General features: G+C 40.6%; 2 pseudogenes; one reads left to right on the forward strand and one right to left on the reverse strand.

The window, feature by feature from the left end:
• Nucleotides 1-1,481: 1,481 nt before the first annotated feature.
• On the reverse strand, nucleotides 1,482-2,590 carry LOC149119300 (palmitoyltransferase ZDHHC2 pseudogene; annotated as a pseudogene).
• A 393-nt stretch (nucleotides 2,591-2,983) lies between these two features.
• On the forward strand, nucleotides 2,984-26,792 carry LOC149119301 (N-alpha-acetyltransferase 30 pseudogene; annotated as a pseudogene).
• The last annotated feature ends 371 nt before the right edge of the window (nucleotides 26,793-27,163 follow it).

Below are 27,163 nucleotides of genomic sequence, written 5' to 3' on the forward strand. Positions count from 1 at the left end.
TCTTCCTTCTGTTGGTTCACTCCCCAAATGGCCGCTAAAGCTGGTGCTGTGACTGAAAGAGCTGGACTGGAAGAAGAGCAACTGGGACTAGAACCAGTACCCATATGGGATACTAGCATAGCAGGTGGAGGATTAACCAAGTGAGCCATGGCGCCGGCCCCAACTACGTGGTTTTAAAAGGTAATCTGCTTTAAATTCTCAAAGTCAATACTAAAAAAAGTATAGAGCTTATCCTAATTGTTAACATTTACAAAACGTATAGTTCATTCAAATAAAAAATAATACTTTTTTTGTAAATAATGCATACAAAGCACAAGAGCTTCTTAGTATATTTAGTGAAGCCAAACATTTTGACATCAACAAAAACATCTTTTTATCTTAAACTAAATTTTCAAACAGCATGCCATTTAGTTCATACTGAACTAAATTTCTAAAACAATATGATTTTTGTTTAATGATTTGCATAATTTAATCTTGATAGGTACTTCAGGAAACATATAGTTTTACTGTCATAGTTTTGATGAGAAGACATAATAAAAATAATATAGATACCACTGGAGGATTAACAGGACAAATAATAGAGATGTTACAGAAGGGCAAATCCATTGAACCAAAAGGAATTCTTAACAGAAGTTCAATACTTTTACTAAGTTCAATAGGAGAAATGACCAAAAAAGATGTTTGTAAAAACCTAAGCCCACAAAAGTGTATCAGAATTCAATCTTAATAATATTGCAGATTTTCATCCAATTACAAAAATCAGGAAAGATGAAAGGTGTTTCTGATTTAGAATTATTTTCTAAGAACATTGGATTCATTCTCAGAAATGTGTTCTAGCCATTTGCTTGCTCAGAAAACTCCAGCTTCAATGTTCATACTTATTTTCTAATGGGGAGCAAAGTCTAGAAGTAATTAAAGTCTGATAAAAATGGATGGTGATCTTCAAGTACAGGCCATTTGGACTTTGTAATGAAGTCATAGTTATGACAGGTCACTACGTCTGAGGTTCATTTCCTATCAGAAGGAAAAGTAAAAGAAGTCTGGTTTATTTCCCCTACCTTCTTAACAGTAACTAATAGATTTTACAAATCAAGCACCTTATAATGTGACATGAAATCCTTTAAATCTGAAACAATATCTTAACAGTCTCAATTTTTGAAATAAAAATCAGATAATCAATGAAGTTTTTAAGTAATAAACTGTGCTACCCACATTATTTAGGTGAAAACTGGCTCATGAATTTAGGCTGAGTTTTCAATAGAAGATATTTCTTCTTTGATTCATATACAATAAAACATTTTAATATTTAATAAGAATCTCTGTTTCTGTATATTGGATCCAAAGTGTGTTATGTTTTAAGGAACAACTTGCAGACAATTAACTCATATTCTGGATATCCAAACAGTGCCTTCATATGGGAGCCTTTCATCCACGTACAGCATCGATACTTTAATAAAGCATGAATTTACTTTGCTTGAGGATTAAGTCTCATTCTCCATGGTTAATACAGGATTGCTCATAGGAGCTTTGCCTCTTCCAGGGCTTATGTTGCTTTCTGTCCAAGACTGCGAGTCAGTGAGAAGGTGTTTCTGGAATTCTCTCTATGGATTTGCAGGAACTGATGGTTTTCAGGATTTTTAGCTGTTGAATTCAGTCCTGCAGGAGTAGATGGTTGTTCAGGATCCTGGTTAACAAGGCAAGTTGGGAAGGAACAGCCATCAGACAGATGTGAAAAAAATGGGTAACAACCAGTACTTCTTCTCATCACCAAAAACTTGTCTCATTATTTTTACTGAGACCTAAGCTGAATCCATTCTTATTGGTTCCACGTCGAGATACTGGACTCCTGAATGCCTCTAATGTAGATTTATTTTTGCTGACTAGCCAACAATGATAGCCAAATAGAGAAGATAAGCTGACAGAAAACTAGCTGCAGCAAAGAATAGAAACAGCATATGGAACTTGGCTTGAGTATCTGGTAGACCACTTGTCCAAAATTTGACAACATACTGTAAGTCTGTAGCAGTGATAAAAAGGCAGTACAGCAGATAATAAGCCACGAAAAGGAGGAAGAATTTATAATCTGAAATTCCCACACAATTGTTCACCCATGGGCAATGATGATCCATCTTCAAAATACATTTATTGCAGATGGAACAGTGATGGCAGTGATCTGGTTTTATAAGTTGGCATCTGTCACAGTAGTGGATGGCTCCAGTCATGGTCCTGGTATAAATGGGAAGATCCTTGGCTGCTCGCCTAAGAACTTCCTGATGGGGTTGTCCTCTTGGCTCTCTCTCCAACAATTCTTTCTCTGCATAAGAGAGATGGAATTCTTTGGAAGGATCCATTGGTAATATATAGTTTTGCAGTAAGACCTGACAAACATCGCAAAAAGTAGATGATAAGCCAACAAGCACACAACTTGTTCGCCAGTGTTTTCCATGGAAACTAGGCAAAGCTGGATGGTGGAGGCATAGTAGGACCAGCCCTGGAGGAGGCTGATGAACACCGCTGGGATCCAGGACAGCACCCACCACAACACACGCCGGTACCACCGCCTGATGCTGCGTGGGCCCGAGGGCGCCATCTTCCAGTGACAGCCACTTGCCCAGCTCTGGCCTTGGGGCGGGCTGGCCATGCCCGGCGCTCCCCAGCAGGACAGGACTGGGGGTGGGGGCTGGTTGTGCTGTGGCCACTGCCACCGCCATTGTGGATGCCCGTCTCCTCAGCCCAGCGGAGGCTGCAGCCACAGGAGGAGGAGGCAGAGGAGGAAGCTCTACATGTAAATTTAAAAATGTATTTTCTGTCGATGTTTTTTGCTGAACACATGGACGCATAATCTGTTTATAGAAAGCCAAATCCAAGAGAGAATAAAATATTCAGTCTTAAAATGGGGAGAAAATAAAAGATGAAAAATGACAATGATGTATGAATTAAATAAGTCAGAGAAACTGCTGACATTTTTAAATTGTAGGCCCAAATGGAAAGGATTAAAAAGGAGAAACAAGAAACAGAAACAATGTTGAAGCAGAAAATCATTGAAAATTTTCCAAAACTTTCAAAAGTCAACAATCATCCACTCATAGATCCATTAAAAGCTGCAAACCATTTTCAAGGTAAACCATACTTAGCCGTAGTTTCACTTTTTGAAACTAAAGACAACAAAATATATAATCTCCAAAGGATCTAAAGTGAGAGAATAGCTGACTTATCTGTGTCTGGCTTCACTGTATTAGTTGAGGAATCTGAATTTTGTACTGCCGTCAGTATATGTGTATAATCAGTATTCATTAACACCTATAGACATCATATGTGAAAGTGTATTTATATATATGCAATTTCAAATAAAAATTGAAATGTATCATAGCTGGCACATTTTTACTCAAGCAAATATTGAAGCAAACATTCTGACTGGAGAAAAATAGTCTCAGAAGAACAATGGTGAAGAAATTAATGAATCTTGACTTGAAACTTTTCTATTATCGTTGTGTGTATTCCATATTTTTTGTATTCTATAGTTTCTATCCCTTATAATAAAGAAAAGGTAAGGAACAAGAGATGTTAAAATGAGGTAAAAATGCTGAGTGTAACTGAGCAAGCCTGAGAATCTAAAAGCATTGTCCTGATGTCTTGACTAATCAGTAAAAGTGATAACTAGACAGAAACCTTAGAATTTTCTCCTTATCTCATCTCTGTGTGAGATTACCACAGTAAATTACAGGATTATGCTTTGCCCATAGTAAAAATGGTCTCAAAAATTAGAAAGTGGTTTTTGTTCCAGAGAACAAAATTAGGCAGACTATTCATATCAATCACCTCCAGGGGAGGAGGAGTGGGAGCAGGCCTGGGTGGAGGAAGAGGCTCCTACAGAGTAGGGAGGGATTGCATTTCACACACAAGCAGTTATGCAAACACACACCCACCATGCCTAGAAAAAGAGAAAGGGACACTGAAGAGGAGAGCAGGGGACCTGCTGGAGGACTCCCTAAAGTTCCAAAGAGGTAGAAGACCTCAAAGTGGAAAAGGCCGCAGCCACCATACAGGGGAGTGGCCTGTCCCCACAGAGGTAGAGAGCAACACCTGCTCCAACACAGGCCCCCCGGTATGCCTCAGGCTCCAGGCTCCAGCTTGAGATGCCTCAGGAGGAAGAGAAGGAGGAAGAAGGCTTCCAAGGAAAAGACTGAGCCCCCCAGTGTCAGAGATCATAAGAGACTGTAGCCACCAATATTTCAAGAGGGGCCCCCTCCACATTCCTGCCACTGATTCAGTGTTACTGGGGACTTTGGCCATAGCCTGCAAACTGGGAACCTGCTCTCCTCCTCCACTCATTTTCCTCACAAGTCCAGCCCCTGTAGATTGATCTGGGCTAGGTAGTCCATCTGGCCCTTCCTTGCAGGTCCCCACACACTTAAGATCAGTCAGGGCCATGTTTAAGCTCTGGATGAGATTACACCTCAGTGTGCCTTCTTAATTAGAGCTGTTTCCCAGGGCTTCTCCTGGGGCACCGGCCAGCTCCTTCCACCTCATGATATCCCTCTCCCCTTCCCCCAGGCATTCTGGAGCACTGGGTTTCTCTTCCTTTAATATATTGAAGCTGTGGGTTTATTTTTCTTGCCTAATAGTTCTGCCAAAAACTTTCATGACTATATTGAATAGCAATGGTGAAAGTGGGCAGGCATCTTTATCTAGTTGCAGATTTCAGTGCAAATGCTTCCAACTTTCATCCATTGAATATGATACTGGTTGTGTGTTTGTTATCTATTGCCTTGATTGTGCTGAGTAATGCTCCTTACATACCCAATTTGCTTAATATTTATATCATGAAAGGATGTTGTATGTATCAAATGCTTTCTCTGCATCTTTTGAGATAATAATATGGCTTTTATGCTTCAATTTGTTGATATGATGTGTCACATTTACTGATTTGCCTATGTTGCACCATCCTTACATACCAGGGAATACTCCTATATGGTCCTGGTGAATCATCTTTCTGATGTGTTGTAGGATTCAATTAGCTAGTATTTTGTTGAGAGTTTTTTTGTCTATGTTCATAAGGGACATTGGTCTGTAGTTCTCTTTCTATATTTTTTTCAGGTTATTGAATTAAAGTGATGCTGGCCTCATAGAAGGAGTTTGGGAGGAATTCACCCCTTTCAATTATTTTAAATAATTGGAGAATAATTAGAATTTGTCCTTTTTTAAAGGACTGGTGGGCCAGTGCCACAGCTCACTAGGCTAATCCTCTGTCTGTGGCGCCAGCACCCCGGGCTCTAGTCCTGCTTGAAACACTGGTCCTGTCCCAGTTGCTCCTCTTCCAGTCCAGCTCTCTGCTTTGGCCCGGGAGTGCAGTGGAGGATGGCCCATGTCCTTGGGCCCTGAACCCATGTGAGAGACCAGGAGGAAGCACCTGGCTCCTGGCTTTGGATCAGCGCAGTGCACCAGCCACAATGTGCCAGCCATAGGGGCCACTTGGGGGGTGAACCAATGGAAAAAGGAAGACCTTTCTCTCTGTCTCTCTCTCTCACTGTCTAACTCTGCCTGTCAAAAAAATAAATAAATTAATTAAAAAAAAAATGACTTGTGGAGTTCAGCAGTGAAGCCATCCAGTCCTGGGCTTTTCTTGCTGTGAGGATCTTTATTACTGATTCCATTGCTATCTTGATTATTGGTCTGTTTAGGTTTTTGTCTTCATGACTACAATATGGTAGACTGTATGTGTCTTGAAATACATCCATTTCTTCTAGATTTTCCAGTTTATTGGATAAATGGATTTAATAATTATGAATATGTGGTTTTGAGTTCAAGTTCTCAATTAAATAAAAGATCATTTAGCTTGTTGTCCTTCTTTCCTTCTCATCAGTTCAAATATGTGGGTTCCCTGTAGGTTTCACTATCAACTGTGTCAGTGAGACCACGTCTCAGCTGCCTTTGTTCAGTCCCATTTTACACCAATCTGGTGTCCTGCACTACTTAAAATTTTCTGAATTTATCATTTTTAACAAAATTTTACTTAATAATTCCATTAATGGAAGTCAAGTCGGATTAGGACAACCTTCACATTGTATTTCCAGATTCTGCCATAGAATCTTATTGTGGTATATCAGGCTTTTTTTTTTTCTGTTAATAGGGGTCTCACTTTAACAAATGGTTCAGTCTGCAAGACACTTAGAACAATCCTCCCTCTTTATTGGATCTTTTCTGAGTGCAACATACTTACTATCTCACAAGGGCAGCATGCAGAGCACAAGCTCATAAAATGAAATGTTCCTCTAAAGAAGTAGCTAGGCAGAACAAATGCCTTCTTGTTTTGAATAGTGATGGTTAGGGAAGGAATTACCTGTTTATCCTGATGCCCCTTTGGTCTACCAGCTCATTGCCTCATGTGACAAGTCTGAGGTTGAGTTGGGCTAGTGGGAAACTTAACAGTTTTGGCTATGTACACATGAATTATGTGTATATGGCTTAATAACTGTTAAGCTATTGCTTTTCTTCTTTTTTAACTATCTTTGAACCACTACTTGTCAATATCATCCAATATAATTACTGGTATTTAACCACTGTTGATGTATATAAGTTTCCCAGGAGACCTTCTGATTCCTGTCTTTTCCCCTTTACAACACTGACTTGGGACACAAAATCCTGACACTGCTACATTAGTGCTCAGTTTCTCCCATGGGTATATGGTTGTCCCTCAAACTTTCCTAGATAATTTTCAGGGTAACCACAGCTTGTCTGAGATAGGAAGTTCCAATGCTCTCCCAGTCACCTAAATAATTGTAGTTCATCTTCTGACTTCCCACAAAACACCTTGCAGCAGGTTTTAAAATTACCAAGAACTTCCTTAAGATTTCAAGACAAACAGGAACATAACACAGTCAGACACCTGCACATCCACCTTTTAAACCAACATAAAGATGTTTTGGAAGCTTGCATCAAGTTAGAAGACACCTCCATCTTATATTGTAATGATTCCTTCACACTACACCAAGGAAACACAGCAGGCTTTGGAAACCTGAATAATTGCACCATAGTCATTATATCCCTCCACAGACCCATATCAAGGGGAAATTTGATCCCACCCTACAGGGAGAGAAACAACTATATACATACTCAGCATCTATTGGGCACCACTAAGGGCACAGCCAACATCACTTTCTGCAGCAGCAAGGAGAAATCAGGGTCACCCACCTCAAAGTGAATGTCCCCAACTCAGAAGGAAATGAAGAGAGAAGGTCTCAACTCCAAGTCAATAGTGAGTTATCTAAAAATCAGTGGCCTCTAATTGCTGTGGAATGTGGAGGGGTGTTGGACAACAGTGACATCATAGAACCAGCTCTGTCACAATGGTGCACTTTATATACAGGAGGGCCAGGGCCAGCCTCCTCAACCCACTGAATAGTAAAAATCTCAAGAGGTGGGGGTCTTGAGGCCTCCCTAAGGCACAGGTGAAAAGATCTTGGACAGGTATTTCATGTGACCAGGTATGCACTGCTCTCTGTCTATACAAGGCCCTGCTATACAAGGCCCCATGCTCCTGCAGGTCTCTACTTTCTACCCATCCTCTTCCTCCAATGCACTTACATTTTACAACAACTTTTAAGGCCTTTTTTTTGAATTGACGTAGTTACTCACCTGAAGGAGAGAATATGGTATAAGGACAAAATCAGATAAATGTATTATTTTGTATTTTTTCTATGTCAAAATCCTATGGCTTTTGTTTCTATGTCAAATTTCTGTAAGTATTTTACATCCATTGTATTTCCAAATGTTTTAATTATTTGAGAGAGAGAGAATGAATTTCTCACTCCAAATTCCCACAACAGTTAGGATTAAGCCAGAACAAAGCCAGGAGCCAAGAACTCCATCCCAGTTTCCCAGGGAGGTGGTAGGAACCTAAACATACAAGCTATACCTTCTGCTTCCTAGGGACATTAGAGGGAAGCTGGGTCAGAAGGCCACAATCACTGGGACTTACACCAGGCCCTTTGATATGGGATTTTGGTCTCTGATGTGGAGGCTTAAACAGCTACTTCAAAACAACCACTCTTGAGACATATTTTGAAACCCCTTATAGATCAATGAAATTTTCCGGGACAATGATGATTTGGGAAATATAGAAAAATGATGCAAAACATGATGAAAATTGTTACTTTATGTTATATGAAAAATTGGAAACTATTCCTTTCAGAGTGCAGTGGGGAACTGCTTTGGGAACTCTGCATCCCACATCAGAGTGTGTGGCTTTGAGTCACGATTCTGCATCTCACTCCAGCTTTCTGCTAGTGCACAACATGGGAAGCAGCAGATGACTCTGGCACTCATGTCCCTGACAACTCAGAGACCCAGATCAATTCCCTGACTCTTGGCTCTGTCCTGGCCCATCATTGGCAGTGAGCCAGTGAATGCAAGATTCCGCTTCTCAAATGAAAAATGAATATGTGAATAAAATCTCTATGGAAACTGCCCTTTTAAAAAGATTTATTTATTTAGAAGTCAGTTATAGAGAGAGAAGGAGAGAGAGGAAGACACAGAGAGAAGGATCTTCCATGTGCTGGTCACTACCCAGGTGGCCACAGCAGCCAGTGCTGTGCAAGGCCAAAACCAGGAGTCAGGAGCTTCTTTCCATTCTCATGTGGGTAGCAGGGACCAAGTCACTTAGGCCATATCCTGCTGATTTTCCCAGGCCACTAGCAGGGAGGTGGATCAGAGATAGAACAGCTGACTCACTAACTGGCACCCATGTGGGATGCTGGCACTGTAGGAAGTGGCCCCTGGAAAGTATCCATTTAATATCAAGAGAGCACATGGTTATATTGTGATGAAGGTAGTAGGTAATATGACAAGTAGAAAGTTATGTAACAGTGAAAATGAGACAAAACTACATTAATTTTAGATAGTATGCTGATAAACTTGAAATTCTAAAAGAACTATATATAAACAAATAGCACAAAAAGATAATTTTGCTGGTTGAATATAAATACTTTTCAAACACTACTCTTCATAAGTAGAAACAATAATGAGAAACTATGATGGAAAGAAAGATATAAATGCTTAGAATAAAACAAAGCAGCAGCAGAAAATCTATGGGAGCAAAGGTAAAATATTAATGCCAGGCAAAAAAAAAAAGGGAAATGGAAAAGTTTGAAGGGAGAGAGGAACAGAGGAACAGAACCACTGTGTGTGTGTGTGTGTGTGTATGTGTGTGTGTGGTGCATAGAAGGATGCTGACAGTAAGGAACTGGTTTGTGTGACTGTGTAAGGCTGCAAGGTGAAAATCTGCCACAGCTTCTGCCAGGTGGGAAATCATTGAAAGCAAAGGGTACAGAGCTGGTCTGAAGGAGTTGGCTAGTAACGCTGGAATTGCTTCTGATGATTTTAAAGAAAAATGGAGATGATTAGGACACTGAGGGACATTTAGTGAATTAATCTTTTCTGCTTTTTGCATGCTCAATCACTAATGAGAAGAGGGTGATTGTCATATGTGGTGTGTATTTTCTATAAGGTGATTTTAAAGTTCATGGGGAAAATAAGCATGAAGAATTTCTAAAAATAAAACATAATGAGAGGTGACAGTTCTTTCTAGATTTAGACAATAATTTGAAGACACGGACATTTAAACAGAAAGTTAGTACTGAATGATCAGATAGAAAAGTCAAGGAAGAATATAGACAACAAATCAAAGTAAATAAATATAAATATATCTTAATGGGAGCAGGTCTAATTTTACCCACAAGAAAATAAACACACATGAAAGAAAACTGAGATTGTCATTTTAGCTAGTGTTTATATTTCTTGTTGGATATTATAATTAATAATTTACTTGTTGAATGTTATAATTAATTAGTGGCAAATTATGTCTTTGAATATACACTGGATTAAAATTATGTCTGCAAGAATTGATGAAGGGAGCAGGGTGGGAGGAGTTTGGGGGAGGATGAGAGAGGGTTGGGGGAGCAGAGGAGTAAGGGGAAGTGTGGTTGTCTTCATGGAACTGTACCTATGGAATGTGTAAGATCTGCTCCCATTATATTAATAAAACAAACAGAATTTATATTCACATTATAAACATATTGATATATGTTTCATGAAAATAAAAGCAGTACCTTCTTACTATAGAATATTTGGATGATGGAAACAATAGAAGGATGAAAAAGGAGAAAAAAGTAAACTGGGATACCAAATACCACAGCATGACAGATTAGAAATGATACAGGAATCAGAAACTCTTAGATATTGTGGAGGAGAATATAAATTATTGAGGTCCACCATGAAGGCCCTCTCTGACACAACTGTCTCCCCAAGAAATGTAGTTTGTATCTGTCTAACCCAAGTGTACTGCAGTTTCTGAGATCCATATCAAAGTGATTACGTGCAATGTCCTAATTTTATTAGGGCACCATTCAATAAATACAGAACATTACTCATGTGGCCACGAGGCCTATGCTGGGATTTAAGATGGCAGTTGGGGTGGTGGCATGTGCACTGGGATGTCAGTCAGTGGCTGGTGTGTGTTTCAGGGGCAGTGGCAGGAAGTTAGATGCTGGCAGAGGCATCTCTCAAAATCCAAAGAGATGGGCCAGTGCCTTTGCATAGTGGGTAAAGCCACCACCTGCAGTGCCTGCATCCCATATGGGTGCTGCTGGAGTCCTGGTTGCTCCACTTCTGATCCAGCTCCCTGCAAATGGCCTAGGAAAGCAGAAGACATTGGTCTAGATTCTTGGACTCCTGCACCTACATGAGAGACATGGAAAAAGCTCCTGGCTCCCGGCTTCAGATAGGCCCAGCTACAGGCATTGAGTTCATTTGGGGAGTGAAGCAATGGGTTGAAGATTCTCTCTCTCTCTCTCTCTCTCTCTCTCTCTCTCTCTCTCTCTCTCTCTCTCTCTCTCTCTCTCTCTCTCTCTCTCTCTCTCTCTCTCTCCCTCTCTCTCCCTCAACTCTGCCTTTCAAATAAGTAAAGTAATCTTAAAAAAAAAGAAGCCAAAGAGAGATTCTCACAGGGAGAACTCATACAACTCCACATGCTTCATTCAGAGATCTGACCTTCTTGTTTGATGTTGCTTTTATTGGCTCCATTATGACCATGTGGCTCTGCATGGCTGTGACAGGTCCCTTAACACACTGCTACCATTTCTGGTACCTGCAACAGTGATCACAATTTGCCAAGGCTGGAGATATGCTTTCAGCAACATATCTGTTTATTGCCAACAGGACCCCAAATACAGACATCAATATTATGGTCAGGACAAGATGGGCTCTAAATCACTGAACTTCCTGGATTTGAAAAACCCATTTTTTTGATACACAGGCATAGAGGCCTTAACACTACCTGGTTCCCATTATGAATCACATGTGAGACCATATGGAACTTGGACAGCTCCTGCAACCTCAGTAATGAGATGGCCATGGCTGGGATGTGCTCTACCCACTACCTGACTGGTGCCACTGGTGGCAGCTCCATTCATAGGCCACAAGGACCTGATTCTTTTTGCCAATGCAGGGATTGTCAGTGACACTGCCTCTTAAACAGGCTGAATAAGGAGCACAGTGATTGTCCTAGTCTCCTCAAACAGTGGTGGTGGTGGATCCAGTACCCACTAGGCAATCACTATCCAATTTACTATGAGCAGCCCTGCCATCTACAGAGCCCACTCCTGTCCATCCTGACACAATGCACTATGGAGCTAAGTGCCTCTGCCTTCAACAGACTGACAGCGCTGTAAACCAGATGAAGGCCCTGACCTGCCTGCTGCACAGCAGCTGTCCACGTTTAACTGGAGGAGCCCAGACATCCAGCCATGTCTCTGCTTTGGGGACTTGGAACTATTTATACCATATTGCTGTTGCTGCCCATGTCTGGAACTCAGCACATGCCACTGTCATCCTTTACATAAAATCACATCAGGAGATTCCCTCATCATCAACATTCCACCCTGCTCTCTGCTACCTGAAGCTCATCTGACAGCTGTTGTCACAGGCCTGTTGGGTCTGACAGCTGCACCTGGTGGGCTGGGAGGAGAGAGAACAGGTATTAACCATCCCAGCTGGCTGGACATCCCCTTTCCACCATGAGGCTTTGCTCACCATGGGTGTGGCAAGCTGCTTTTTAGTAAATTATTTATTTTTGACATGAAACACTGTCAAATGCCAGACTCTCTGAGAGACCCAGCCTCAGACTCAGAGGCTCAGTGGTGAGGAGCAGTCTTGTTGAATATTCAGGGAACATTGGGGCAAAGCCCTAAGGGAACTCTCTCCTAGTTTCCTCACATTTGAGTGTATGGCCCACCCCAGCTGTCTGAAGGCCTCCATCAGCCCCTGCCTCATGCTGCCCCTCTGTCTCAGAATCCCTGCATCTCCCTCTTCCATCCCACAACAAGATCTGGAACAGGTGGCCAGCAGGGAAGGACACCGTGGACCACATGGGGTAGACACAGAAACATGCACACTTGTCATGGAATGTGTTCCATGCTGTTTCCTCACAGCTAATGTTAGACCTGTGTTTCCTTCCATACCCACAGTTACTACACTCCCTACTGCCATGATGCCATTTTTCTTCCTGCCAATCTGGGAAGGGGCCAGGCAGGGACCTCTACCTTGTAGTAAGTAAAAATAGAAAGATAAAATCAGCAAAAGAGGAAATGTATGTTTCAAACAATAAGAATGGTATATAAAATGTAACAGCATGTGATTTTACAAAGTTACAAAAGCACTTTTATAGTATTATATTCAAGATTTATCAGTTGGACACCATAACAAAATTCAGACCAGTAACTTTATTCTTCTATTGTTGGTTCTGAAAAAAAGGCAATAAAGTATAGGTTAAATGGGTGGAATATCTCTGAAAGTGGAGACTGAAGTGATATCATGCACTGCCTTTAAGGGTTAATACTTACATGATTGAACAGCAAGGAAGATATTTTTCACTATATTAAGAGCTTAAAAATAAATAAAAATGTTTCAATCATTAGAATATTAAAGTTAATGCATCTTAACCCCATCACACCACATTCCTTTGTCAACCTCCCAAATTCACCACCTCTGTATATGGGAAAATTATTTTTGCTTAAAACTATGCACACTATAGTATAATGATTTTTATTTTCATTATCTATTTTGATTTTTTGCTTTGTTTCAGTTTGTATGTTTTCAAACACATTTATTTTCCATTTATAATCAGATATTAGCCCTATGACTTTATGTTAATTTCCATTGTAATACCTTCAAGTATGTTAATATTTGGTTTTTATTTTTAACTCATTTTTGTATTTTTTATTTTTAAATACAGCACACGGATTTAATTATGATAATTTTGTTATATTTGTTTCTGTGTGTCAACATGACTTGCATGGTATCTGTTAGCACATCCTGTTTAACTATTACTGTAGTTCAAAGTATTTGAACAAAAATCTCTGTTGTGATGTATTCTCTTGAAAAACTAAGGTGAAAATGGAAGTCATTGAGATAATTTCCTTGGAATGTTCATTATAATGGAGGAAGCTTATGCTGCAAAATCATTTTCCTTATTCCTTCCTGAAACACAGTGTGTTGGTCATACAGCAGCTAATGTGTAGCCATGAGCTAAGAATATAGGGAATGTAAGTCACATTATCAAGATCATGTCATTTTTACACTCTCAGATTACCATATTAGCCACAGATCAAGTAATTTAGGGAGCTTTATTACATAGGAAAAATACCAATGATTTCGATAAGCCCATTGGATCAATTTTCCATATATGTAGGTTTATTCTTAACTGAAGAGAAACAATATATCCTTTTTATTTTGTTTAGTAAGCACAATTGTCATCAGTCAAGCCCCTCATCTCCTACCCAGGTTGTCCCTTATGGTACTTTAGTCTCCCACAAATGAGGCATCAAGTCTCTCTGATATTAAGGAAAAGACTTCCCAGTTGTGTACCCCTTTAGCTTCAACACAATCCTAGTATTACTTCAGGAATATAACTATGAGAAAGATTTATCAAGTAATATAGATAGCTTGTAGACTATAATACTATTTTAAAGTTTCTAAAATGATGTTTGCTGTTCCTTCTATCAGTTGTATTAAAAGACACTTCATTAAAATTAATCTAAATAAAAATAGCAGTTATGTTTACTTGCTCATGAATTCACTTTTGTAATTTTCTTTTTTGCAATAAACACATGTCTAGAGAAAGTAGTTTTCAAGATGTTTCCTAAAACAAATTTCCTTTAGCTTAAGAGATAGTAGTCTGAAAACTAGAGAAAATAAGGAAAGATAATATAATTTAAATAAATAACTGTGAGAGGGCATAATAACACTTGGCTGTTAATTGTGCATGCACAATTCCAGCTAGTAATACCTGGCTCATTTTGTTCCCTATTATGTATTGTTATCTGCAAAATAGTTGTTATCTTAAGGTAAGTGTTATAGCACAGTAGGTTAAGCTGACACTTAGAATGCACACATCAATCCAGGTTCCTGATAATTTATTGTGAGAAGCAGATACTGGCCCAAGTACATGGGTTGCTGCCATCTACATAGGAGACCTGGATGAAGTTGCTTCTTCTTGGCTTTGGCCTGGCCCAGCTCCAGCGGCAGCTCTTCAGGGCATTTGGAGAATGAAACTGAAAAGCTTCTTTCTTTCTCTCTCTCTCTCTCTCTCTCTCTCTCTCTCTCTCTCTCTCTCTCTCCTCTCCCCTCTCCCCTCTCCCCTCTCCCCTCTCCCCTCTCCCCTCTCCCCTCTCCCCTCTCCCCTCTCCCCTCTCTCCTCTCTCCTCTCTCCTCTCTCTGTTCTTCCCTCTCTTTCTCTCTCTACCTCTCCCTCTGTATCTTTCTGTTTCTCCATTTCTAACATCCTATCCTTCCAAAAATAAATACCTTTATAATAGAATATCCAATGTAGCCATAGAAACACTTCTATTTTATATTTTTGTGCAGAAATTAAAGCTGAAAGCAGTGTTTGACATGATTTGTTTACCTTTGTATAGAGTAAAATTGCTGTAATTTTCCCAGTGCATTTCTGTAATTATTTAAAAGTCCAAGAGCATTTATCAATATAATTTTTCAAAAAAACCAGGAATTCAGGCACAACCCATGTAATATTTACAATAAATTAGTAATGGAAATGTTGATGCTGGCTTAGGTACTGAGAGTTTGTTGGGTTTTATGAGCTAAAAAGGGTGTGTATCATCAAGAACTATGCATATGGATGCTGTTAGGCTCAAAGAAAAGAGCTTATCCAAAATTTTGCCATTTGAAAAATTATTGTCTTTTACTTTAGGCCCACAATCTATATATAGATGACAAAAAGAATTCCTAAAGTGTAGAGAACATTTTTGCTTCAGTAACTTAAAATGAAATGTGTCAGATAAAGAGGACATTAGGGTCCTACAAAAGTACAGTTAGAAGACACCATTTTTCACAGAGGTGTGTTACTTTGAAGCACTAGGCATTGCAGTGAGATTTCCTCACCCTCACACAATCAGCTTTAAAATATGTTCTCTAATATTATTGTGCCTTTTATTTCAATGTGTGTGTGTGTGTGTGTGTGTGTGTGTGTGTGTGTGTGTGTGTGTGTGTTTGGGATGAGAAATGGTAATAAGGACTGATCAGTCTAGTGATGGTTCTCTGGGATATCCAGAGTTGATATTAAAGTCAATGGGATGAGTGAGGTCAAAATCAAAGAGGTGGAGATCAGTTAGTGAACAGATGCTTTACATGAATCAGAGCAATTCCACTTCTAGTTAGAAATCTAGCAATAATCTGGGTTAGGTACAGAGAAGTCATGGATAAGGATATGCATAACAGTGTTTTTATGATATCAAAAAACTATGGAAACAGCCCAAAATGTCACCATTGTTAGAGTGAACAAACTAATCAGCACATATTCACGTAGTAAAAGACTGCACAGTGAAAGTGGATCAACAAGACGTATGTCTACTCTGATGAATCCTAAAAAGTATATTATGGAAGCAAGTTGGATTTGGCACCATGTGATTTTTTTCATAAACAAAATGCAAAATCAAAAAATATTAAACAATATCACTTAAAGAATGTTTATAGTTGGGTGGAGGAAACCTGACAGGCTGCCTCCCTGTGCAGGAGAGAACAACCCACTTAAAGAATGATTATCATAAAATCAAAGAGAATGACTTCCACTGGGGAAGAATTGTAACAGAGAGGTAGGAAAAGGTTTCCAAAGTATAGTAACATTTAAATTTGTAATTTGGTTAGTGGATTCATCAATGCTTGCAATGCACATATTGTAAATTATATACAAAATATAGAACACTAGTATTGGCTCTCTTTTATTGTGTGTTGTCTCCTGGAATTTTCAGAGTATCAGGGACTACTATTACTTCATTTTATATAAGGGTAAATTTTGGTATGGTTACCTGGTCAAAGTCATATGGGGTAAATTATCCATGAATTCTCCATGAACACACAGGATGGCTGCTTTTGATTTATTCCATAACATTCAATGGACCTGGTAGAATTATCTTTCACTTTTTCCTTAAGATACACCAAGGTGGTAAATTATATGGAATACTTGAGGGCAGAATTTGAAGGTTTTCTGTGTTGAGTTGTTCCACATGTATCAAATATGCAGACTCACTATTGTGAACAAAAATATTTGCCACATAATTAATACATTTTCAAAATTTTCTCTACCAGGAGATGATTTCAACATCTTCTTTCCACTTTTCTATTTCCAATTTAGTTTTCTACTTCTCAGAGTACTCTTTACTTGGCTCTATTCATCCTTAAATATTATTTAATAACCTTTCACAATATTGTGCATAGTAACAAATATTAGTTTTAAAGATAACTTTTTTTTTATCCAAGGTAGAGTGGCAACATCTTGCTTAGCAGAGGACAACAAGCAAGTAATAAACAATTAAATTATAAAGATAGAAACTTTAGGTATAATTTATTTTTACATGATGAAACTAAGGCCCAGAGAAGTGGTACCATTGACATGAAATATGCAAATGATATGGTCAAGGCCTAATTTCTAACTCTGTATGACATAGAAATGTTTTGAACAACTTTAAAAAGTAGATTTTATTTTTGACTTGTTAATGAATAAGGATACCCCTTAGTTTCTCTTTACTCACACCTTTTCAAATTCCTTTCCTGTTACATTGTGTGGACCTTCACTTCAGAAACACTTTAAGCCACCAAAGGATATATGTGTTTGATATCTCATCTACAAAATCAGTGACAAAGATAACTTTGAATGATTGTCATCCTGTATATTCACATTAAGAATTTTTTGTTTGTTCTACTTAATAATATTGGTTGAATTCTGTAATTAATGCACAGTTATTCTTAAGTGTTGAAATTTAACTGAAAAGTGATCCATGTAAAATATAAGAGTGGGAATAAGAGAGGGAAGAGATGTACAATTTGGGACATGCTCAAGCTGACTTGCCCCAAATGGTAGACTTAGAAACATACTAGGGGACTCCAATTCAATCCCATCAAGGTGGAATGTACCAATGCCATCTCACTAGTCCAAGTGATCAATTTCTGTTCACAATTGATTGTAATGATAGGACTAAGAGTCAAAGGGATCACATAAAAAAGACTAGTGTCTGAAAATACTAACCGATAGAATAAAAAAGGGAGAGAACAATCCAACATGGGAAGCAGGATACACAGCAGACTCATAGAATGGTAGATGTCCTAAACAGCACTCTGGCCTCATAATCAGCCCTTAAGGCATTTGGATCTGGCTGAAGAGCCCATGAGAGTATTTTAGGCATGGAAAGCCAAGACGCTCTGGCAAAAAAAATGACCTAAATGAAAGATCTCTGCGAGTGAGATCCCAGTGGAAAGAACGGGTCATCAAAGAAGGCAGTACCTTTCTCTGAAGGGAGGAGAAAACTGCCACTTTGACTATGACCTTGTCTAAATATGATCACAGTTGGTGAACTCAAAAGGCCTCCATAGCCTTGGCAACTCATGACTAGAGCCTAGGGAGATTACTGACGCCATAAACAAGAGTGTCAATTTGTTAAGTCAACAACAGGAGTCACTGTGTACTTACTCCTCATGTAGGATCTCTGTCCTTAATGTGCTGTACATTGTGATTTAATGTTATAACTAGTAGTCAAATAGTATTTTTCACTTTATGTTTCTATGTGGGTGCAAACTGTTGAAATATTTTCTTAATATATACTAAACTGATCTTCTGTATATAAAGATAATTGAAAATGAATCTTGATGTGAATGGAAGGGGAGAGGGAGTGGGAAAGGGGAGGGTTGTGGGTGGGAGGGAAGGTAAGGGGGGGAAGCCATTGTAATCCATAAGCTGTACTTTGGAAATTTATATTCATTAAATAAAAGTTTAAAAAAAGAAAATTAGGCAAGAAAAATGTTAGAAAAGTGTATACATACGTTTTGTGGATTAAGCAGGAAATTATTTGAAAGAAAATATTATGTTTAATTTGTAAGGATCAATTAATACATCCATGAAATAGCAAATTTGCACTGACAGTCTTGGTGAAAATTTGGGAAGCTGGAATCTCAGAGCTACTTGCTATATCACACTTTTTTTGAGAATAAAACATTGGAGTGGTGCACTAGACTATCTATTCCTCTGTCTGTGGCACTAGCATCCCATATGGGTGCTAGTTGTAGTCCTGGTTGCTCCTCTTCCAGTTCAGCTCTCTTCTGTGGCCTGGGAAAGCAGTGGAGGATGGCCCAGGTGCTTGGGCCCCTGTACCTGCATGGGAGACCAGGAGGAAGCATCTGGTTCCTGGCTTTGGATCAGTGCAGCTCTGTCCATTACAGCCATTTGGGGAGTGAACCAATGGAAGGAAGACCTTTCTCTCTGTCTCTCTCTCACTGTTTATGATTCTGTCCAATAAAATAAAAATCTAAACAAAATGAAAAGGAAATACTAAAGAAATAAATGAATGTCTCAATTTTTCAAAAGTATAAATGCACTGCACTTTCTTTTTTAAAAAAATTTTTTTGACAGGCAGAGTGGACAGTGAGAGAGACAGAGAGGTCTTCCTTTGCCATTGGTTCACCCTCCAATGGCCACCGCGGTGCTGCTGGTGCACCGCGCTGATCCAAAAGCAGGAGCCAGGTGCTTCTCCTGGTCTCCCATGCGGGTTCAGGGCCCAAGCACTTGGGCCATCCTCCACTATACTCCCTGGCCAGAGCAGAGAGCTGGGCTGGAAGAGGGGCAACCGGGACAGAATCTGGTGCCCAACCGGGACTAAAACCCAGTGTGCTGGTGCCACAAGTGGAGGATTAGCCTATTGAGCTGTGGTGCTGGCCCACTGCACTTTCATTACAATGAAATACATAAAGCAGCTACCTTATGAAAAGAAAAGGTTTAACTCAATTTTGGATACCCAATGTCCAAATGACATAACACAGACCCCTCTGGTAAGAGTCTGATGCTAATAGCTAAGCCTATATGGAAGAAAGATCACAGGGTGAGGAGGAAAAAGAATTGGAACAGATCAGACTTTTACAACAAGCTTCTCATGAAGACTGAAAAGGTCACATGGAAACAACCTTCCAAGTGTATCCATCCACAGGACCCCACTTCATAAAGTACCTAAGTTCCCTGGTAACACTGCTTTTGATGTATCTCTTTAAGTTTTATATTGCATATTCATCTTTTCTATGAATATTTTGATTCCTCCTTTTTTTTTTTTTGACAGGCAGAGTGGACAGTGAGAGAGAGAGTCAGAGAGAAAGGTCTTCCTTTGCCGTTGGTTCACCCTCCAATGGCTGCTGCGGCATGCTGTGGCCAGCGCACCACGCTGATCCGATGGCAGGAGCCAGGTACTCATCCTGGTCTCCCATGGGGTGCAGGGCCCAAGCACTTGGGCCATCCTCCACTGCACTCCCGGGCCACAGCAGAGAGCTGTCCTGGAAGAGGGGCAACAGGCACAAAATCCAGCACCCCTACCGGGACTAGAACCCGGTTTGCCAGCGCCGCAAGGTGGAGGATTAGCCTAGTGAGCAGCGGCGCTGGCCCTTGATTCCTCCTTTTGATTTATATTATGACCCACTCTTCATTCAGGAGCATGTTGTTCAGTCTCCATATATTTGAATATTTTTAAGAGATTCTTAAGTTGTTAATTTCCTGTCTTGCTCCATTGTGGTTAGATAACATACATGGTATGATTTCAATTTTTTTTTAATTTGATGAAACTTGCTTTATGGCCTAGCATATGGTCTATCTAGAGAAAGTTACATGTGCTGATGAAAAGAATGTATAGTATTCAACTCTAGGATGAAATGTTCTGTATAGATATCAGATACATTTGGTCCATAGTGTAGTAAGCTCTGTTTGTTGATTTTTTTGTCTAGTTGATCTATCCATTGATGAAAGTGGGGTGTCAAAGCCCCCCATTAATTTTGTACCTTAAGCAAATTGGGTATAGAAGGAACATTCCTCAACACCATCAGATGACAAGCCCACAGTCAGCATCATATTGAATGGGCAAAAGTTGGATACCATCAAATTAATGGAGGACAATATCTGGGGAAATGCTACAAGACATTGGCATAAGCAAAGACTTCTTAGGAACCACTCCAGAAGCAAAGGCAATCAAAATAAAAATAGACAATTGGGATTATGTTAAGAAGTTTCTGGGGGTGAGGATTGTGTATGATTTATTTTGAAAGTCATAGTTACAGAGTGAGGGGGAGACAAACAGGGAGATTTTCCATTCCCTGGTTAACTCCCTAAATGGCCACCATGGCCAGCACTAGACCAGGATGAAACCAGGACCCAGGAGCTTCATCCAGGTCTCCCATATAGGTGTCTTGGACCCAAACACTTGGGACATTTTCTACTGCTTTTCTCAGGACAGTAGCTGAAAGCTGGATGGGAAGTGTAGTAGATGGGGCATGAATCATTCTCATATGGGATGTTGGTGTCACAGGCAGCAGCAGCTTTACCCACTATGCCACAACATCAGACTCACAAAAATATTTTTAAGTTTTTAACATCATAAGAATTTTTATTTAAAAATAACATATTCTAATGCAAGCCACATTATGTGCATATATTCAATAGTCTTGACCTTACAACTTCAAGCAGGATGAAATCTACCTAAGTTAAGAAAGCATACCATGGAATTACCATCACCTATATTTGAGGTTTAAAGTTATTTTACAGCCAGATGCAATTTCACAAATTGCATAAGTCTGATGAGATTATTATATATAGTAATCAAACATAAACTGTTACAGAACAATTGATATAAAGTTGTAGACAGATACATATGAAGGTAATAATTCTCCCATCTGTAATATTACAAAAGTTATCAGTAATTAACTTACATTATACAAAGAAAAAAATTTATGCTCACAAAACAGAACCTTTACATGTAAAAATCTAGGATTGAAAACAGTAATTTGAGAACTACTGTTCAATCAAAATTTGATTATCATTGACTCAACCTTGTTATTTAAATGCACATTTAAAATAACTTTCTGAAGGTAAATGTTTATTCTATGCTAGGTACAAAATAAAATCTTACAATACACTTCTGTCTCACAAGTTTACAGACAAATCAGTCAGACTGACCACACATCAGCCTGGTAAGTGTTGTCAAAACTATCTTCCCAGGGAACTACTGAGACAGAAGAGAAAACAAAGAGATCTCACCACAGAATATTGTATGAGGAATCCCTGGTTATAAACCAATTCAAAGAAGTCACCAAACATTTTTCAACTGAGTTCATCTGTATACACAGGGACAATGATATATAGTTCATCATTTACTGTTCTTGGGAGAAGAATTCATATCCATTCACACTCACTCTGCACAAGGCACTGTTAAGGGCTCAGAGAGACAAAGCACATCCCACAGGGCTCCAATGTGGTTAGGGGGTGAAAAGGCTGAGGATCGCTGGACAAATCATCACTTCCAGTGAGTTCACTATCCCTATCCCTATCCCTTTAATTTCCTGGCAAGTTCAAAGATTAAAAAGTGTCTAAACCAAGTCTTATGTTTTGTCATGTATGTTCAGAATGGGATCATTGTGCATCAGAATTACCTGTAATGCTTGGAAGTGCCCAAGCCAGGCCTCACTCAAAGTTTAGTGCTTCAGAATCCTCTAGGAGCCTGGCAGTTCTGAGGCATCTTCCTAGTCAAGAGCTCTTTCATTTTAAAGGCTGCTAACAGAAATGCACATGCTTATTAATAGGAGTACACATATGTCCATTCAACTTGTATTTCTTACCATAAAACTCATCATGTGTCACAGACCCATTTAAAGTTCTCATTAAAAAGACTTCCAGTCAAAACAGGAGAGCAACAGCAAATGGTCCACAGCATTGCTGACCTCAGCTGGCAGAGGCCTTTAGGTGCTGAAACTGAACATAATCTGTATGTGTGCATCCTTTTCAGGGGAACAAAAGTGGGGCAAGCAAATCAAGGTTATGAATCCCTAACAATATTTTCAATATTAAACTAACCTCTAAAGTAAAGTCCACTGAATACGGTTACAAATGTGGTAAACTGACACAGCTGGTTCTCTGAATGGATGATTGTCCAAGGTTAGCTCATAGCCATGTTTTCATTTATTGCACCTATAACATGTGACAGATTTCACATCTGGGCCAGTTGCAGAACCTCAGTAAAATGAAAGTAATAGTGCTGCATTGCTGTAGCTACTATTACATAAAAAAATCAGAAAACTAAGCCTCACAAAGGCATTATTATTATAAAAGCTAGCACAAGTGTAATGTCTCAAAAAATCCCCATTAATATATAATTTTAACACTACACTTGGAAGAAATATTTAATATTAAAAGTAATTTTTTCAGAGTACACAACCACAAAGGAGAGTATAAGGATTTGTCATACAGATATTGTGTTACCTTAGGCACCTCACATATAAAATATGGAAAACAGTGCTACCAGAGGAAAATTTGACTGTTGCATTTGTTGACCCTGTCTAGTTTGAGCGTTTGTAGTTCACCCTAAACTCCCACATGAACCAACGCATGCGCTTCATCCAATCGCATGCTCAGCCGCCCAGCCCCAGGGTCTGGGAAGAGCAACATGGAGGCTTCTCCCAGTGTGGAGGCCCTGACTGCACCTGGCACTGGGGCCATGAATCGACCTTTCGCGGACAAAACCAGCTTCCTTCCCCGTGACCCCAGGTGTACTCCGCATCCAACACAGGCCATCCCTTCTCCTGCTCACTGCAAGAGCCCAGACTCCTGCATGCTGCCCATGGCAGACATGGACCCTATTTGAAGGCCGCATTGGCGCCAAATTCGGAGGTAATGTATAAGAGGGTGTAGTGGGCCTGGAGCACAGACAGGGAAGCGGCTGCGAAGGCTGAACCCGGCGCCTTCTTTTGCTAAGAGGCAGTGGCAGCGCTCTCAGTGCATAGAGGCCACTCTCCTCTCTGCCCACTGCCTGGCCAAGCAGGAGGAGGGACCCTGACCGCCCCGAGGATTCAGTGCAGAGCCGGAACCCGGCCATCCTCCTTTAGAGGGCCGGGCCACTCACCTCCATGCCCACGGCTGGGCCAAGCAGGAGGGCGCACCCTGACGAGCTCTGCTGGAGGTAATGGCCACATCCCGCCTACCAGTTGCCACCTTTTCCCGCCCCTGTCAGCACTGACATTTTTTATCTCTATGGAAATGGTTGTGGCTGGGCCAGGTTCCTCTACGGCTTCTCCACTTTCTCCTCTTGCTTTTTCTGTCCTCGTAGGCTGTTCTGTAGTCCCTCTTCCAGCACTTGCTGGCTCCTTGCCGGGCCAATCACCATGTTGTCTGAGGGGAGCATGAGGATAAAATATTTGTGACTTCTCCTTGGAAGTCTTCAAAGAAAGGTCTCTGTAAGTCAAACCAAGGGTAACTTTTCCCTTTCCCCATCACTGGTAGACATTGTTTTAGATAATGTTAGTAAAACAATAAAATCACACTTTTGAAGCTGTTGTAGATGCTCTCAAAAGTGCTTTCATACAAACTCTCAGCTCCACTGTGACACCCACCGGCATTTCTTTTCTAGCTAAATTGTTATTAAGCCCTGTCTTCTTGCTTTTGATCAATGAAGGACTTTTCATTTGCTTTTTGGGAGCAAAGGAAGTAAAGAGTAGTGATGTGGGGAATAAAATTTATTAATTTACACATCTCTTTAATCATTACGTAAGGTTCACACTTGAAATACAAGGTTAATAAGATCATACTTTCTGCCAATCCATGTATCATTTGTTCTCAAATAGTAACTCTAAAAATAAATATACCTTTGATTTTCATTCTCCACAAAATTTAATAGAAGTGTATGTATACATGATGCACATAAAATTGTATAAATGCAGATTATATTTTAATTAAACTTTATTTTTTTCAATTAAATAAAAAAATTAAGAAATATAATTAGGGCTATTGGTAGGTTTTAAGCATGGAGATTTTTATGTCAGATTTTTAAAAGATCACATAGATTGTTGAGACTAGACAGCAGAGGGTAAGTGTAAATGGTAATACCAGTTAAGAGATAGTAGAAGTTTTTCCAGGGAGAGCTGATGGTATCTTGAACCAGGAAGGAACAGTGGAGAAACTGAGATCCTCACTGTATTCACAATATATTAAAAAAAAAACCTCAATCATAAGATTAGTGAGTGATTTTATGTTACAGAGTAGTCATACTTAAATATGACTCCTAGGTTTTTATATTGGGCTGGAAGGTGGTTTTGATTTGCCTGAATAAGGTAAAACATAAAGAGGAGTAAAGTTAGATAAAGTGGTTAGGAATTATTAGTAGAATAGGAAGTTGATAACTTCTGACTTCTTGGCTTATATCCCAGAGAGGAGTGGAGCTGTTCACTTCTCAGAGACATGGCATGGCACAGCATTCACAGCCTTGCCAGTGTTCTTGGTCTTTGTCAGCCTGTTCTTTACTGCTTGATGGCAAATCCACTCCCAGAGTTAGATCCTGATCCTGGAATGGCTTTGTTGATTTGGGCTTCTGTTTCCTCTTCTTCCAAACTCTCAGAACTGCTAATGGTGTCTGACACATAAGTATTGTCTTGTAGTGGCACATCTTCCTCTGCCTTCTGATTCCAGCTGGGCACTGAGGTTGGTTTCCCATGCATATTCATGTCCAGGAGGTTATAGGCTGAGTCAGGAACCACCTGGCCTCTCTGTTCCTTCACTGGTATCTCTCTCTCACTCACCCAACCACACACACACACACACACACACACACACACACAAACCTTCCTTCACTGATACATAATAGTGTAACATATACACACACCCTTCCTACACTGATAGATGGCAGTGTAACACACACACACACACACTCTTCCTTCACTGATAGATGACAGTGTAACACACACACACACACACATCCTTCACTGATACATAACAGTGTAACATACACACACACCCTTCCTTCACTGATAGATGGCAGTGTAACACACACACACACACACCCTTCCTTCACTGATACATGGCAGTGTAACACACATACACACCTTCCCTGATAGATGGCAGTGTATCAGATCAGCTCTCATCGCCAATCTGAGCTTCTTCCTGGTCTCCCATGCAAGTGTAGGGGCCCAAGAACCTGGGCCATCTTCTACTGCTTTCCCAGGCCATAGCAGAGAGCTAGACTGGAAGAAGGGCAGCCAGGACAAGAACCTGCACCCACATGGGACGCCAGCACTGCAGGCAGAGGATTAACCAAGTGAGTCAAGGCGCTGCCCCGACTAACAGCATTTTCAATTGAAAATGGGTTAATGAGTGAGAGCTTTGGTGGTGAGGGAGGTGGTGGCAGTGGGGACCAGTGCGGGGAGGGCAGAGGTCCTGCCTGGGCCTAGTGGCCTCGTCCCACCTCCAGCATCTCCAGCCCTGGCTGCAGCCCAGCCTTGCTGCCCCTTCCCGACTACACTCACCTGCTGCAGCGAGGATGAGGAAGCTAAAGAGGAGCCTGAAAGTGGTTGCAGGAACCCAGTGGGCTGCCAAGGGGCATCTGTGCCTCCGCTGCCCTCAGCCACTGCCACAGCAGCCGCAGCTCCATGGATTGATCAGCCCCGAACTGCAACCCCTCATGGCGGCCACCACCCTCAACAGCAAGGTCCAGGGTGTGCACGGCCACCCTGGCAGGAGCTCCAAAGTGACTGCGACAAAAGGAGCTCAGTACCCTCAGGCAAGAGGCCCCCTCGCTCCTGCTCCAGGGATGCAAGAACTGCACCCCCCAGCCCAGCAGAAATGGCATCGAGCAATCCCATGGTGGCCCACAATGGACTGGACTGGCCAAGGGCAAGGAGGAGCAGGAGGAGGTGTGGCTGCTATCTTTGTCCCTGACCTCAGGCTGCAGTTTAAGAAGCCCCTCAGGCAGGGAGGTTGAGCCAGGGGAGGTTCCGATGATAGGATAGGGTAGTTCCAATAGGAATCTGAGCTCCAGATGCCTGATGTGATGAGACTGAGCACCAAAGATCTGTCCAAACCCTACTCCATTTATACTTATAGAGATTTTATCCACAGCTGGCCACAGCTGCGCTTCTTGGCCATCATAGGGGAGGAGTGTGTAGGTGTCATCGTTTGCAAGTTGGATATGCACAAAAAGATGTTCTGCAGAGGTTATATAGCCATGTTAGCTGTGGATTCCAAACCCAGGAGTAATGGCATGGGTACTAACTTGCTTAAGAAAGCTATTTATGCCATAGTTGAAGGAGACTGTGAGGAGGTTGCTTTGGAAACAGAAATATCAAATAAGTCTGCTTTGAAACTTTATGAAAATCTTGGTTTTGTTCCAGATAAGAGGCTATTCAGATATTATTTAAATGGAGCATTTGTTCTGAAATAAAAGAGATTGTTTTAAACTTCAGGTGTCTTTTGGTATGAAGAAGATGTGTTCAGTTGATAGCCAAGATTTGTTTGTTAATTTGCAAAGTCTGCTGACAATGCTATTTACATAGTGATAATTTTATCACAGAACCAGTAAGTGGAACACGGTTTTTGTTCTTAAAAAAGTCACCATAGGACAGCCGCCATGGTTCAATAGGCTAAACCTCTGCCTGTGGTGCTGGCACCCTGGGTTCTAGTCCCAGTTGGGGCACTGGATTCTGTCCCAGTTGCTCCTCTTCCAGTCCATCTCTCTGCTGTGACCTGGAAGTGCAGTGGAGGATGGCCCAAGTGCTTGGGCCCTGCACCCGCATGGGAAACCAGGAGAAGCAC

The sequence above is a fragment of the Oryctolagus cuniculus genome, chromosome Y (assembly GCF_051225735.1).
Source record: "Oryctolagus cuniculus isolate XC-2025 breed Fujian yellow rabbit chromosome Y, ASM5122573v1, whole genome shotgun sequence".
Taxonomy (NCBI): domain Eukaryota; kingdom Metazoa; phylum Chordata; class Mammalia; order Lagomorpha; family Leporidae; genus Oryctolagus; species Oryctolagus cuniculus.